Genomic DNA, 14,524 nt, shown 5'->3' with positions numbered 1-14,524 from the left:
TGTAAGTCTTATATGTATATTCCCATCTCTACCTAGCACGAGGCCTTTTGGGAGATCACTGGCTTCGAGTTTCATAGGAACTCCGAAGTTAAGCGAGAAAGGGGCCAGAGCATTCCTAGGATGGGTGACCCACTAGGAAGTTTTGCTTGCGTGAGTTCCCAGAAACAAAACCTTGAAGGCATGGTCGGGGCCCAAAGTGAACAATATCGTGCTACAATGTAGTCGAGCTTGAGATGTGGTGGAGCCTAGGTTGAGATGTGACAATTGGGTATCAAAGCCAATCCCTGGCTGGAAGTGTGCCGATGAGGACATCGGGTCCCTAAAGGGGGGTGGATTGTAAGATTTCACATCGCCCAGGGGTGAGGATCTTGTAAGCCTTATATGTATATTCCCATCTCTACCTAGCACGAGGCCTTTTGGGACTTCACTGGCTTCGGGTTCCATCCGAACTCCCAAGTTAAGCAAGTTCACGCGAGAGCAATCCCATGATGGGTGACCTACTGGGAAGTTCTCGTGTGAGTTCCCAGAAACAAAATCGTCTTTACCTAGCATGAGGCATTTTGGGAGCTCACTGGCTTCGAGTTCCATCGGAACTTCGAAGTTAAGCGAGTTCGCGCGAGAGCAATCCTATGATGGGTGACCCACTGGGAAGTTCTCGTGTGAGTTCCGAGAAACAAAACCGTGAGGGTGTGGTCGGGGCCTGGATCGGGATGTGACAATTTGGTATAAGAGCCAATCCCTAGTCGAAAATGTGTCCGTGAGGACGTCGGGCCCTTAAGGGGGGGTGGATTGTAAGATCCCACATCGCCCAGGGGTGAGGATCCTGTAAGCCTTATATGTATATTCCTATCTCTAACTAGCAAGGGGCATTTTGGGAGCTCACTGGCTTCGGGTTCCATCGAAACTTCGAAGTTAAACGAGTTCGCGCAAGAGCAATCCCATGATAGGTGACCCACTGGGAAGTTCTCTTGTGAGTTCCCAGAACAAAACCGTGAGGGCATGATCGGGGTCTAAAGTGGACAATATTGTGCTACGACCGAGTTGAAACCAGGATGTGGTGGGGGCCCATGACGGGATGTGACATGATAATAATTTGTCAACAACTATAATAAAAAAAATGCAAAGAAAAATAGTCTGACAAAAAAATATGAAAAAATTATTGTGGATCACCAACGATTTGGAAAAAAAAAATAAAAATCCATAAAAGCAAACCATTTGGAAAAGAGAGAATATTTAATGTTTGTAGGACAAAACAATTTGTTTTGATTGAAAGAATATAATTGGAAAAAAGAGATAATAGAGTTAATAACTAATATCCCACTAAATAACGAAAAAAACACATCCAACAACTTAGAGGATAAATTCAAAAATTAATAATTAACATTTTATTTTCAAAAAATACATAGTGATATGTTGACACACCCCGATTTGGAAAGTTCACTAGGACTCTGAATCGAGTTGTGCTGACCGACACCAGGAAGGTGAAGAAACCATAAAGTGTGATGATGTGGAAAATGTGAATAAATTTAATCCTAAAAGTGCCTAAGTACACGAGTGCGCGGTGAGTGGGTATGGACCCATTTCACACGCAATGTCAGAGCATAAGTAAAGTACAGTAAGGTGAGATAAGGATTATACCATCATAGGAAGCCACCAGTACCGGGATATGCCACGAATCCTCGACTATACAGAAACTTTGTTACTAGAACCTGGAGTCCATGCTACAATTCCCTAGCACAACTTCGAGGTGTCATGAACAATCGGCGCCTAGAACAATTACCAAACCATATCTCAGAATTCTTGTCAATAGAACACTTAACTTACAAATCCTATTTGGGAAGATCCGTACGTCGGATTCCCGATCTGTAAATTTCTAAAATCCTCAAATATTATTTACTACAACGTATCAAAGTTTAGTGATGATCCAACGGTCGGATTGTCAACTACTATAATAATTAGGTGGCGGTCCTTAATGAAACTAGGTTCAAATGATGGAAATTCGTTAATCGGACCTCACAAATGGTATCAAGGTATTCAAACTTAACCTAGGAAGGTCAGGGGATACCTCGGCCACACGCCGCCACATGCGCTGCCGCAAGTGGCGGTCGACCGCCCCGACTTGCCGGAAAATTCAACTATTTCTAAAAATTACTAAATTTCATAGAAATGAAGATCTTAGTGAGTAGAGCAACTTTTATACCTGAGACTAAGGCCAATTGTGCCAGGAAAAGCCCCAATTTCACAAAAATCCGTTGGAAACCCTATAAAGGGTGTGTTTGATTCGACCTCCAAAACAACTCCGACGCCCCCAATGTTGATTGGGCTTTGTTCCTGGCCTCAAGGGAAGTCTAGTGGTAGTGATAATTCAAAGAAAACGTTTTACAATTGGAGGATCAACATTGAGAAACCCTCGGACCCGTGGGTGGTTTTCCCCACACAATCAAAGCAAATGTCGTCGGGTTTTGGTTAGAATTAGGTGCTAGGATGTTGTGATGAGGTTTGGTGGTGATGGAAGGTTGAAGAAAGCTGGAAATTTGGACGGAAAACCGTTGGAAAACACTAAGGGAACCGGGTCATCGCGCGGGTCAAGGGGAAACCCGGCCTGTTCCCCTCTTTTTTCTCCTCCCTCATTTCCCTCCTTTCCCTCCTTTCCTTCTTCTTTGGTTGGTCCGTTCCTTTCTCTCTCCTTTCCTCATTCCTCCACTTCTCTCCCATGTTCCTCCTTTATTTCCCATCTGCACCACCCATCTTTCCTTGCTTCAATCCCAGCCACACACGTGGCATGACCAGATTAAACTACAGAAATTTGAAGTTTTCTAGAAAATAGAAATTTACAATTTCATCCTCGACTTTAAACGTTAATATCTCCTTCGTTATAACTCCAAATTGCGTTCCGTTTGTGCCCACACGTTTGTAGCGACGAGTACTACGAGAATACGCCAAGAAAATGAACCTTACGTGACACGACACGACAGTAAAAAAAAGTCAACACTTTACCTCGAAGGGCATTTTTGTAAACTCACTTATTAAAATTACAAAAATCATAATTTTTAGGGACAGGCTTTTGCATATGTAATTTAAATTAACTGAAAATGCTGAGGTGTTATTGGTCAAAGCACTTTAATCAAATTTCGAAAGACACAAATGTTTAGTCTAAAAGATATAAAAAAATTGTAGGGGATTCTAATTTTCTCAAAAAAAAAATTGACACTTGGTCAAAGCACTTTAATCAAATTTTGAAAGACACAAATGTTTAGTCTAAAAGATATAAAAATTGTAGGGGATTCTAATTTTCTCATAAAAAAAAATTGACACACCCCGGCTGGAGTCAAGGTAAGCTGGCCGTCACCCGAAGGTGATGTAACCAAAAGCGTAAGTGATGTAAAAGTGTGAATAAATTAAAACCAAAACTTATTCAGAGCATAGATAACATAAAGGTAATGCAGTCGAATCTAGAAAAGCACTTATTAGACAACCGGGAAAAGTTCCTACGTTAATTAGAGATATGTCAGAATTGCCGGGTAAACCTTGTGTGCCACAAAGTAGGTCAGTTATCTAGGACCTAGAAGGGCGACAAACAGAAGGGTGAGTGGGTAGAAACAAAGATTTAATAAACACAGTTATTTTCCAAACATACTAACCCCTCACTGTAAAACATGTATGGTTTCCAGAAAATCATACTACGTTTAAGTATGAAAACAATTGTAAATCAACAATAATGCTAGAATACGCCAAATCACAATATCTCAACAATAGCATAAAGGAAAATGGTGCTCATCCATCTACGCTAGCACACGAGTTCATGTAGAGAATTTTTGACATGAACAGGACTAAGTGTAATGTATATGTACGCTCTAGTACTACAAAGACATGAAGACCGGTGATAATCGCGATCACCTACAAGTCGGATTTGCCCAATGAAACCTATACGACAGGACTGACACCTACTTGGATCCAAGGAAAGCATGCGGTGCAGAGGTGAATATACACGTGAAAGATTGGCCCTGACCTTGGGTGAGCACTAACACCGGGTGCATCAATGATGAGCAGTAAAATATGTATGAAAATGCCATAACAGTAATATAAATCTCAACCACATAAAACATTTTTGAAATTAAATGAAACATGGCATAATAAGCGTAAAATCAATCTAAAAGCAATAGTGCAAACTATAAAACTTTACACACACACACACACACACACACGAAAACAAATGCCCACTCATTGATACATGGTCGGATTGTAGCCTCCGAGCCGTGCTTGTCCTCGTACGTCCTCAGGATAATTTTCTCCTATATGTGAAATAACTAAAATAATTAGTTAATTAACACATACACTAAAAGCTAGGAAAATCCCCCCATAGTTTGCTCAAACGAAAGGTTTGAATTTACGAAAACGTTATACACGAAGTCACGGACCCGTACGTGTCAATCACTCACCGGCCAGAGGCCGAACTTGCCCTCCGTGCTGCCTAGCCCATGGCCACATGCGCGCCCACGCGCAGGCCACGCGCATGGTAGAGACTGACAGAAGACAGGAATATTTCTTCAGAGTTGACGGAATATTCCATTAAATAGTAATGGAGTCTAACGGCGTTAGAATATTCCATCAACTTTGATGGAACATTCTCCTTCTTCTCTGGTGAACCTCTGTCATCTGCCGCTACCTCTGCCACCGTTTGGTTTCGCTGGAAAATGGAAAAATTTTCAAATCTTCATAACTTGCTCATTTCTCAACCATTTTCTATGAAATTTATATGGAAATGAAGCTCTTGAGGAGTAGAACGAGTATGTACCTTTTGGAAGTCCAAAAAGTGGACGGGAATGGACTGAAATTAGCTCGAAGGGTTCGAACCTAAACTCGTCATCTTGAAACTTTGCGTTCTCGCGTCGACTCCACTCCAAACTTAGTCCAGGGACTCCAGGGAGTTGTATGGAAGCTTCCAAAAATCTCAAAAACTTGTAACTCGGCCGGGAACACGTTCGGGTAAATCCACCGAGTCAGAGCTTTCGAGTTGGCGAGTCAAAACTCGTCCACTTGAGAATCAGTTTGTACGGTTGGGTTCATGGGTTCGAGAGGAACATGATGGTGGGTTTTTAAGTTCAATCTGTGAAGTATGGTGGTGTGTAAGTGTGTTGCAGTGAAGAGAGAGCTTCGACGAGGGGAAAAGAGAGAGAGAGAGAGAGAGAGAGAGAGAGAGAGAGCTTTTTGATTTGCTGAGAAGGAGGAAAAAAATCTGATTAGGTTCAATAGTGTGGGAAAATAAATGATTGGTGGTGAGGGATTTGAGGGCACGAGTCCAATTTTCAAAGAAGATAAAAGATAAGGTTTGTACAAGTGAAATCCGACAAAATCTAATGTATCCATATAAAAAAAAGTAATTTCCTACACTGAAATAATTTGCACATGCGTGTACAAATCTACCCATTGTTAATGCACTTTAACGTAACGTAATTTTTTCATTACAAGTCCGATTCTGATCTAATTCACGCTCACACGATCGTACCAATGAGTACTATTTAATTATGATAGCGAGAAAAATAAATTGAAAGCCGAATACTACATCCATGTCACTTTGCCAACAAGGGCATAAATGTCGATTTGTTGTTGACTATCTACTAAGACTAATATGTACGATATCTAGGATGACACATCTCTTGTCATTGTGTTTGCACATTAAAACAAATTGATAGGTTCTTAATAGAGATTGAGTCCATTGACGTGATCATTTAAAAGTTCTTATATGTAAATTAGATACATACTCATGTCAATAAGAATTCGATCTGACATGAGACATTATAGTTGTCTTGTGGATAGGTTATTACGTTGTGATTGAAGGATTTATTTTGAAAAACATGTTCATTTGAGCAACATCATATAGCATGCAATTAACAATTAAAGGCGGAATCATGCTTGCATGCACTCAAAAACAAAACATTACCATGAAATTCAAAGCCTAGTAGATTGGTGAACCAATAATCAACTCAAAACAAAGTGAGTTGAAATTATTACCTTTGTAGATTCCTCTTTGCATAAGCAAAGGCTAATCACCCAAAGAGATAGGGCCTTCATTCCTTGCTTCTTAGATCCATGGATTTGGATGGAAGAATAGGTTCTCTAAGTTCCCAAAATTGAGAACCTCTAAGTCTCTTCACCAAGGTTAGATTGTAGAAGAAATGAGTGACCTTGGAGTAGTAGGATTGCTAGATGTACCCTCCAAGGTGTTGGCCTCTTTAGAGAGAAAATGGAGAGACAATTCTCACCAATTTTCCCCCAAAATAAACCCTTAATCACTTAATGAATATTAGTTATAAAGTCATTTATATAGTCACTTCTTTAAGTGACCTAAATAACCAAAAACCCTAATTCATCACCATATGGCCGGCCACCTAAGGAATTTTGGGCTTTTGGGCTTTAATGAATCTTTATTCATTAAATTGTCATACAACTTAAGTTAATGGGCTTGACGTTCGAAGCCCATTGGGCCTTAAGGTCCAAAACTATCCCGAAGTCTTTAACGAACTTATTCGTTTGATTAATTAACATATTAATTAATCCTTGCCATAAATAAATTATTAAACCATTTAATCATTCTTACTCATTTCCGTTTAATCTCCAATCTCTACCTTTTATGGTGTGCGATCCATTAGGTTCCTTTTAGCGAGGTAGTGGGCGATTAAAACCATTTTACATCGATTGTGAATTGAAATTATTTTCAATTCTCCCTTTAGTGATTACACACGTTTAGGGCTTCCACAAACCATGAGTGACACCTAGCAGCATATCATGGTTACCCAAGCTAATCAGAAGAGGATAGAGAACCTATTCAGTTCGGGATTACAAATGCAATACGGTCTTTCTCTAATCTAATACTCTTGACCACATTGTTTGGTATGATAGTTTATTTACTCATGTCTACTATCCAATGTAAATCGTTTGCTTATATGATTTCCTTGAATGTGATTTGGAACGCATTCCCTAATCTCATTCATACTCTGGCCAGAGATTCCAAATCATATCATAGAGTATTCTCCCTCAACTGTTTGAAGGTTAGAGATCCCTTGTTGCGCATTCACTTGTCTCCATAGCTAAGTGGCTTAACCCCAACGATGCCGTGGACACCCCGAGGGGGTGACTTTGACATAATCAAAGATCAAGGACTTAACCACAAGACAACTGTGATGCCTCAGGTCAAAGGACTACTTTGCATTATCCCAACCATGAGTTCTCATGTGACATGGAATATAAGAACTCTTCATTGATCACGTTCAGTGAACTCATTCTCTATTGAGCACCTACGTACTTGTCTTGATGTCACACACACCAATGACTCGAGACTAATCACTCTCCCTGAGAGAAGACATAGTACGTACTGATCTTAACGGACTGTCAACGCCCAATTGGCAATCCTATGATCAGGAACGTTTAGGATGTGTCTACGAAAGAATGGTCTCATGAATCTAACTTCATTAGATTACATTCTCCCAATCACATATTCCTTGGACTTTATCGTTTAAGCATATAACATTTATATGAGACGGCTCAAACAATAATGTATGCCCTTTATATGTAAAACTAGATTAGTTTAACATGTGAAATGTCCGTAAAGTATCATCACATGATTGGCTTTAGGGCACATTTCCAACAATCTCCCACTTGCACTAGAGCCAATCAGCTTGGTCATCTTGATGATACCTCTTCTGTAGTCATTTCATAAATGGCTGAATAGTAGGCCTAGGCAGTGGATATCTATATGTGTTATCCACAGAAGCAACCTTGAGAATAACGACGTCACCATTATACATGATTCTCAATCATGTGGTTCAGTCTCTCATTTGTGTTCGGATCTTGATGAGACCTTGATTCCCAGGCTTGAGCTATCGCCCCATTAGTGTCATACACTTTCTGGTTGGAATCGAATAGAGAGTTCATAAATGAACTTTCCCATCCAAACAACATTGTTGTAAACTTCTATATGGCAATATATCTTGCATTCATAATGGAACACACTAAAGTCATTACTTTAATGTTTCCATCCAAATATCTCTTTAGTCATAATAAAGAGATATTCGTTTATCTCTTCATTCATAATGAAGAAACATCCAATGATGGATTAGATTCATAATCTAATACATTTACGCTTCCATTACGTTACTTTGATTCTTCCTCGATCTTTGAGGAATTTATCCTTTAGTATTTCTTAAATACTTAAGGACTCACTTGACAGTTGCCATGGTTCTGATCCTGGGCTTGCATTGATATCGTCTTGTACCGTTCTAGGTACAACTCATATCAATGTTTTTCATACAATATGAAATACATAAATCACCTTTCTGCTTACGCATAAAGGATTCTATTTACGCATTATTTCTTTGGGAGTCAAAGGGGCACGTTCCCTTTGAGAAGGGCAACTTACTAGTCTCACTAGAATCGTCCTTCTTATTGAAGTTTATCATCATATGAGAAACTTCCTAGCATCCATTGTCTATTATTAGGGATTTGATATAATCCAATTATATCATGAAATATATCATTATAGATTTCCATCCCATGTATATAGACTATATCTCCCATATACATTCTATCTTCATATAATGTATTAAAGTCATAACTTTAACGAAGAAGTATTCTTTTTATTTCCAAAATTAATATATCATATATACTTAAATTTTAGGAACATGATTAACTCCCACTAATCTTTTGTAAAACTCGTAAACAAAAGATTCATTTACATCTTGATGAGAAATCAAACGATTTGATCCTTTTTCCTCATAAAATGCAAATAGCTCCCACTAACTTGCTAAGATCCATGATGGATGGATCTCTACAACTTACATATCTTGTGATTTATAGTTTTGGACATATATTATCAAGACTATCTTAATAATGGTTTCGGAAACCCATATTATGTCAAAACATTGAATCACCATTTTAGTTGTAGCTAGCAATCTTCGAATTAATTGAAACCAAGCCTATCTCAAAGATGGTTTCTTCAAAGTCAACCATTCTCTTTGATTGTAGTTATCTTAAGCTACCAATTAGCTATGAAGGTTTCATTATTTCGAGTCAAATGGTACTTTACCATTTCCTTGAGTATATATCGTATATGCACTCAATGTAGTCATAAGGATTTTCATTCTTATCGACTACCTTGGAGCTTGTGGTATAGGAACTAGGTTATTATATTTGTTGATTACTATCTTGTCTCTCAAAGAACCCATTCTTTGAGTTCTATCTCTCGTTCATTTGCTTTTAGGCAAATCACATTGTATGATTACAATGAACTACCCAACAAAACAACATTTGTTAGTTGGTTTATAGAAGTGATATCCAAAAGTTAATTTAAGGATATCCCACAAGATTGTTATCAAACAAAGATTGCTTATTAGCACACAACCCCAAATCTTAACATGCTTAAGATTTGTCTTTCTTTTCCAACTACATCTTATGGAGTCATGAAAATATTGGAAGATCTTCTCATCGACAATCATATTGTTTTAGAAGTATATATCCTATATATGGGTAATAGATAACATTTAACGAACTAAATCTTATTCAAGTTCGTTCTTCTCCTAATGGAGAAATACATTATCTTATGATGCTATTTTCCTTGATATCTTTCAAGGAAATTCATCTAAAGTGTTACCTTTCCTTGGATCAAATCTAAGGAGGTAAATACTTTAGATATCTTACTCATCTATTTACATTTCTTGAATTCTTTGAAACCTTTTGCAAAGTATTCGGACTTGTGTTTATTCAAAATAAACTATAGTCCAACCGAGAGTGATCTTCGGTGAATGTCATATAACATGAGTAGTATTATGTTGTGGACAAGTGCCACTAACATCTAAGTGAATTAACCTCAACAACTTTGTGATTCTTTCTTCTTTCCAAAAGAATAAAGATTCGAACATTTCGCCTCTATACAATTTTAACAAGAAGGTATTGGATCCGGATCTAACGATCCAAAACATCCTTGTTTCACCAACTCGTAACTTATGTTTTTAGAGGTATCACAATTTAGTTGGGATTAGTCACTACCTTGCAACCTTTTGGGTTTTAAGCATCATTATATTCTAAACAGTTAACACTACCATATCATCTCTACTATAGAGACAATCAATTAGATTACTAAATCCAATTTCTTTGGTAGTTCATATGAGGAAGTAAGTACTATCTGCTTTCGCAGAGATCTTTATCTTATTCACGTTCCGTATGTGAAACACCTTTTCTTCTCTCATATATCTTCTACTTCTTATTAGTCACACTTTTACAACGATTTGTAAAACATAGTTACTAATACGGAATCATACATTCAAGTAGAAGAACCAACTGTTTTGAACTATTCAAGAACTATTTACAACACCTTCGAAATGTGTGTTCTTGACACTTGCAAGACATTTCTTGCAAATACCCCTTCCAATGTCCATCCTTTCATAAAGAAAGTTTGTTCCCTTGGAGTTATTTATCTTCTTTATTTGACTTTCACCTTTGACTACATTAGTCATGGTCCCTAAACTCCCACTATCTCTCTTGAAACCTTTTTCAATTGTGTTATACACATCAAACAATTTGGAGAGTATGTGGTTATTGTTCACTACATAGTTTACCATAAACTTAGTGAACCATTAGGATAGGGAAACAAAGGTGAAGTCCTTGCCTAGTTTCCGTCTCGTTAAGTGGTTTAACACTTCAACACTCAATGATTCAAAATCATCATAAGTCCATGTTAATGGACTATTTTTGTCAACCAACCATTATGTTCTAAACATAATTACAAACTTTCAAGAGTTGTACAAGGCAACTCTCATTTCTTCATACAACAATTTGTAAGTGAAGAATCATGGCACATAAAGTGTCCATGCCCTTGTGCTTACTTCTCAAGTTCTTTGTTCAATTAACAAAGAAATAAGCACTAAGTGTTTGTATTGACTAAGGGTTGTTCAAAGCAACTCTTATTTCTTCATACAACAATTTGTAATTGAAGAATTATGACATTAAAAGTGTTGTCCTCTCTATGATAGACCTTTTCTAACATATTCTTCTAATGATACATTATCAATAGGAAGATTGTGAGGATGAGACTACTTAGGTACATTTACAAGCCATTAAAGACAATATATGGTTTTGTAGTACCAAGTCCGTAAACTAAACGTTCGGCTTTTATTTGTCAAGTGTTGGATAGCGTTTGCAAATATATTGGTAAACAAATACATAACGTATATAAATTGATTGATTTTAAGCCATTTGATTCGGGTCTTTAAATCAAAAAACATCACCTACTATTTTTGGCAAATTCCATATCCCTCATTGGAATTCGAGAGTTTTGGATGAAACTCTTAGTAGGTTATGGGAGGCTCACTACTACCAAGCCCACCTCACAATGATATGATATTGGCTAGCATTAATAATAATGAGAGAGTACGCTTACTCATTTGCAACTAATGCAAGTACCCATCTTATTTGGCCTCTAGAGAATGTCACCTCACAATGATATGATATTGGTTCCAATGCACTTAGTTAAGTTATTCCCACCATGCTTAGTTCATGAAGGGTTTCAAGAATAGCCTCACGATGATACGATATTGGCCATCCTCGTTGCCTACACTCACCTCATCATATGTATATAGACTCCTCCTGAGTATAAGCATGCACTTTGTACTTCCCCATGATAGGGTGAAGCCGGTGTACAAGTCATAAACGATTGGAACTACCATGGTGGAAGGCCACGAAAGAATGTTCTAAGCACTCTCACGCTTTCAACTTAATATTGGTTTGGTTGAGGGTTTTAGGTCTCATCACATATCAATATACATTTTAATCTCTATTAAAACAATTTTGGTCCTATTACAACTATTGGTCCATATGATTGTTTTAGTTGTACATAATACTCCCACTATGCTTTTAAAACGGTTTTTAAAGCAAGAGTATATGTTACTACTAACATAAGGTTTGCATTCATTTGATGGACTATATAGTTGCCTTAGGGCCTTAGGATGACTATGAACCTTTGTTTAGATTCAACACGAGCCTTGTGTTGAATCTCGGTCTAGGGATGGAGATTGATTTTAGTTACGCGTTTAATCACATTAAGGCGTGTTGTCTTAGGGGCGTTGGACCCAATTACTTCATTTTCATGCATATCATATAAAGCAAGAAAGAAATACTTCAAAGTAAAGGATGAGCTTATGCTCATTACAACATTTGCATAAAACAAATTACCTTAAAGTAAAGAAGGACTTATGCCCTTTTACAACATTTGATCAAATCAAATTACAACCAAAATCTAATCTACACATTCCCATGGTTCAAACAAATTTGAAACGCCTTTCACATAGCTCAATTATATTAGGCTTAGGTTCATAATCATCCTTTAATTAATTAACGCTTTAACTAATTAATTGAATGCAACATTTTCATTTGGTTTTTGTATCCATAAAATTGATTTAAGTGGAGCTAAACAAAATGAAAATCCAATTCTCATTTAAAGAGACAAAACAATTTTGTTCTCATCCTATTTGGGCCATCATGCAATAACCACAACTTTTTGGGCCATATTGCGAAAACATAAACTTTTGGGGTCACTTTGTAAAAACACAAAAGTCACTACTTCATGTAAATACAACTAGAACCCAAAATTTAAATAAATTCAAAACTTCATTAAAGGAGCAAAACAATTTGTCCTTTAGCGTTTTTAGGCCTTAACGTCAAAACGTAAACTTTCGGGTCAAAGTACAAATACACAAAAGTATCAAAACTTTATGTAATTGCATAAAAGCCCCAAAAATACCCTATTTTATTAGGGTGGCCGGTTTTTAGGGAGAAAAAGGAGTGGTGGGTGTTTTGATTTATTAGTTTTGTCAAAAACAATCAAGTAGTGCTTTCACCTTTCATAAAAATAATATATGTTTTGATGATTGATATTTCTTTCATCATTTATACAAATATTTAACACTTTAAATACTTTCATAAAAATAATATATGTTTTGATGATTGATGTTTCCATCATCATTTATACAAATATTTAACACTTTAAATACATGATAAATCATTTGAAAAACATATAACATAAACTTTATGAAATATTCAAAACTTTGAATCAAAACACAAAACCTTTTTGTTCTTGGCAAGAACATCAAGAACATTGAAGAACATCCATGAAAACCCATAAGAGCTCCATGAATGTTTTCAAGCCATAAAACTCAAATTTTCACCATTCAAAATGGTGTTAACATCCTAGGGTACTTAGGGGTTCCAAAAGTCACCTTAAAACATTTTTAACAAGACAAACATGAACCCAAAAAATCACCCTTTGGATTTGGCCGAAAATCCCCAAAATCATGGCACCAAATTTTAGCTCCAATATTCATCCTCATATGAACTACATCTACAACATTTGAGATGGCAAATTTTCAAACAAAATTTACATTCAAAGAAGCAAGAATAAAGCTTGTAACAATTACAACTTTTAAATCATAAACTTATGAACTACAAAACCCAAAAGGATTCACCAACTACTAGACCTAGGCTCTGATACCACTTGAAGGATTTATTTTGAAAAACATGTTCATTTGAGCAACATCATATAGCATGCAATTAACAATTAAAGGCGGAATCATGCTTGCATGCACTCAAAAACAAAACATTACCATGAAATTCAAAGCCTAGTAGATTGGTGAACCAATAATCAACTCAAAACAAAGTGAGTTGAAATTATTACCTTTGTAGATTCCTCTTTGCATAAGCAAAGGCTAATCACCCAAAGAGATAGGGCCTTCATTCCTTGCTTCTTAGATCCATGGATTTGGATGGAAGAATAGGTTCTCTAAGTTCCCAAAATTGAGAACCTCTAAGTCTCTTCACCAAGGTTAGATTGTAGAAGAAATGAGTGACCTTGGAGTAGTAGGATTGCTAGATGTACCCTCCAAGGTGTTGGCCTCTTTAGAGAGAAAATGGAGAGACAATTCTCACCAATTTTCCCCCAAAATAAACCCTTAATCACTTAATGAATATTAGTTATAAAGTCATTTATATAGTCACTTCTTTAAGTGACCTAAATAACCAAAAACCCTAATTCATCACCATATGGCCGGCCACCTAAGGAATTTTGGGCTTTTGGGCTTTAATGAATCTTTATTCATTAAATTGTCATACAACTTAAGTTAATGGGCTTGACGTTCGAAGCCCATTGGGCCTTAAGGTCCAAAACTATCCCGAAGTCTTTAACGAACTTATTCGTTTGATTAATTAACATATTAATTAATCCTTGCCATAAATAAATTATTAAACCATTTAATCATTCTTACTCATTTCCGTTTAATCTCCAATCTCTACCTTTTATGGTGTGCGATCCATTAGGTTCCTTTTAGCGAGGTAGTGGGCGATTAAAACCATTTTACATCGATTGTGAATTGAAACTATTTTCAATTCTCCCTTTAGTGATTACACACGTTTAGGGCTTCCACAAACCATGAGTGACACCTAGCAGCATATCATGGTTACCCAAGCTAATCAGAAGAGGATA

This window comes from Malus sylvestris, chromosome 13, assembly GCF_916048215.2.
Source record: "Malus sylvestris chromosome 13, drMalSylv7.2, whole genome shotgun sequence".
In the NCBI taxonomy this organism is placed as follows: domain Eukaryota; kingdom Viridiplantae; phylum Streptophyta; class Magnoliopsida; order Rosales; family Rosaceae; genus Malus; species Malus sylvestris.
Note: the sequence above shows the minus strand (reverse complement) of the source record.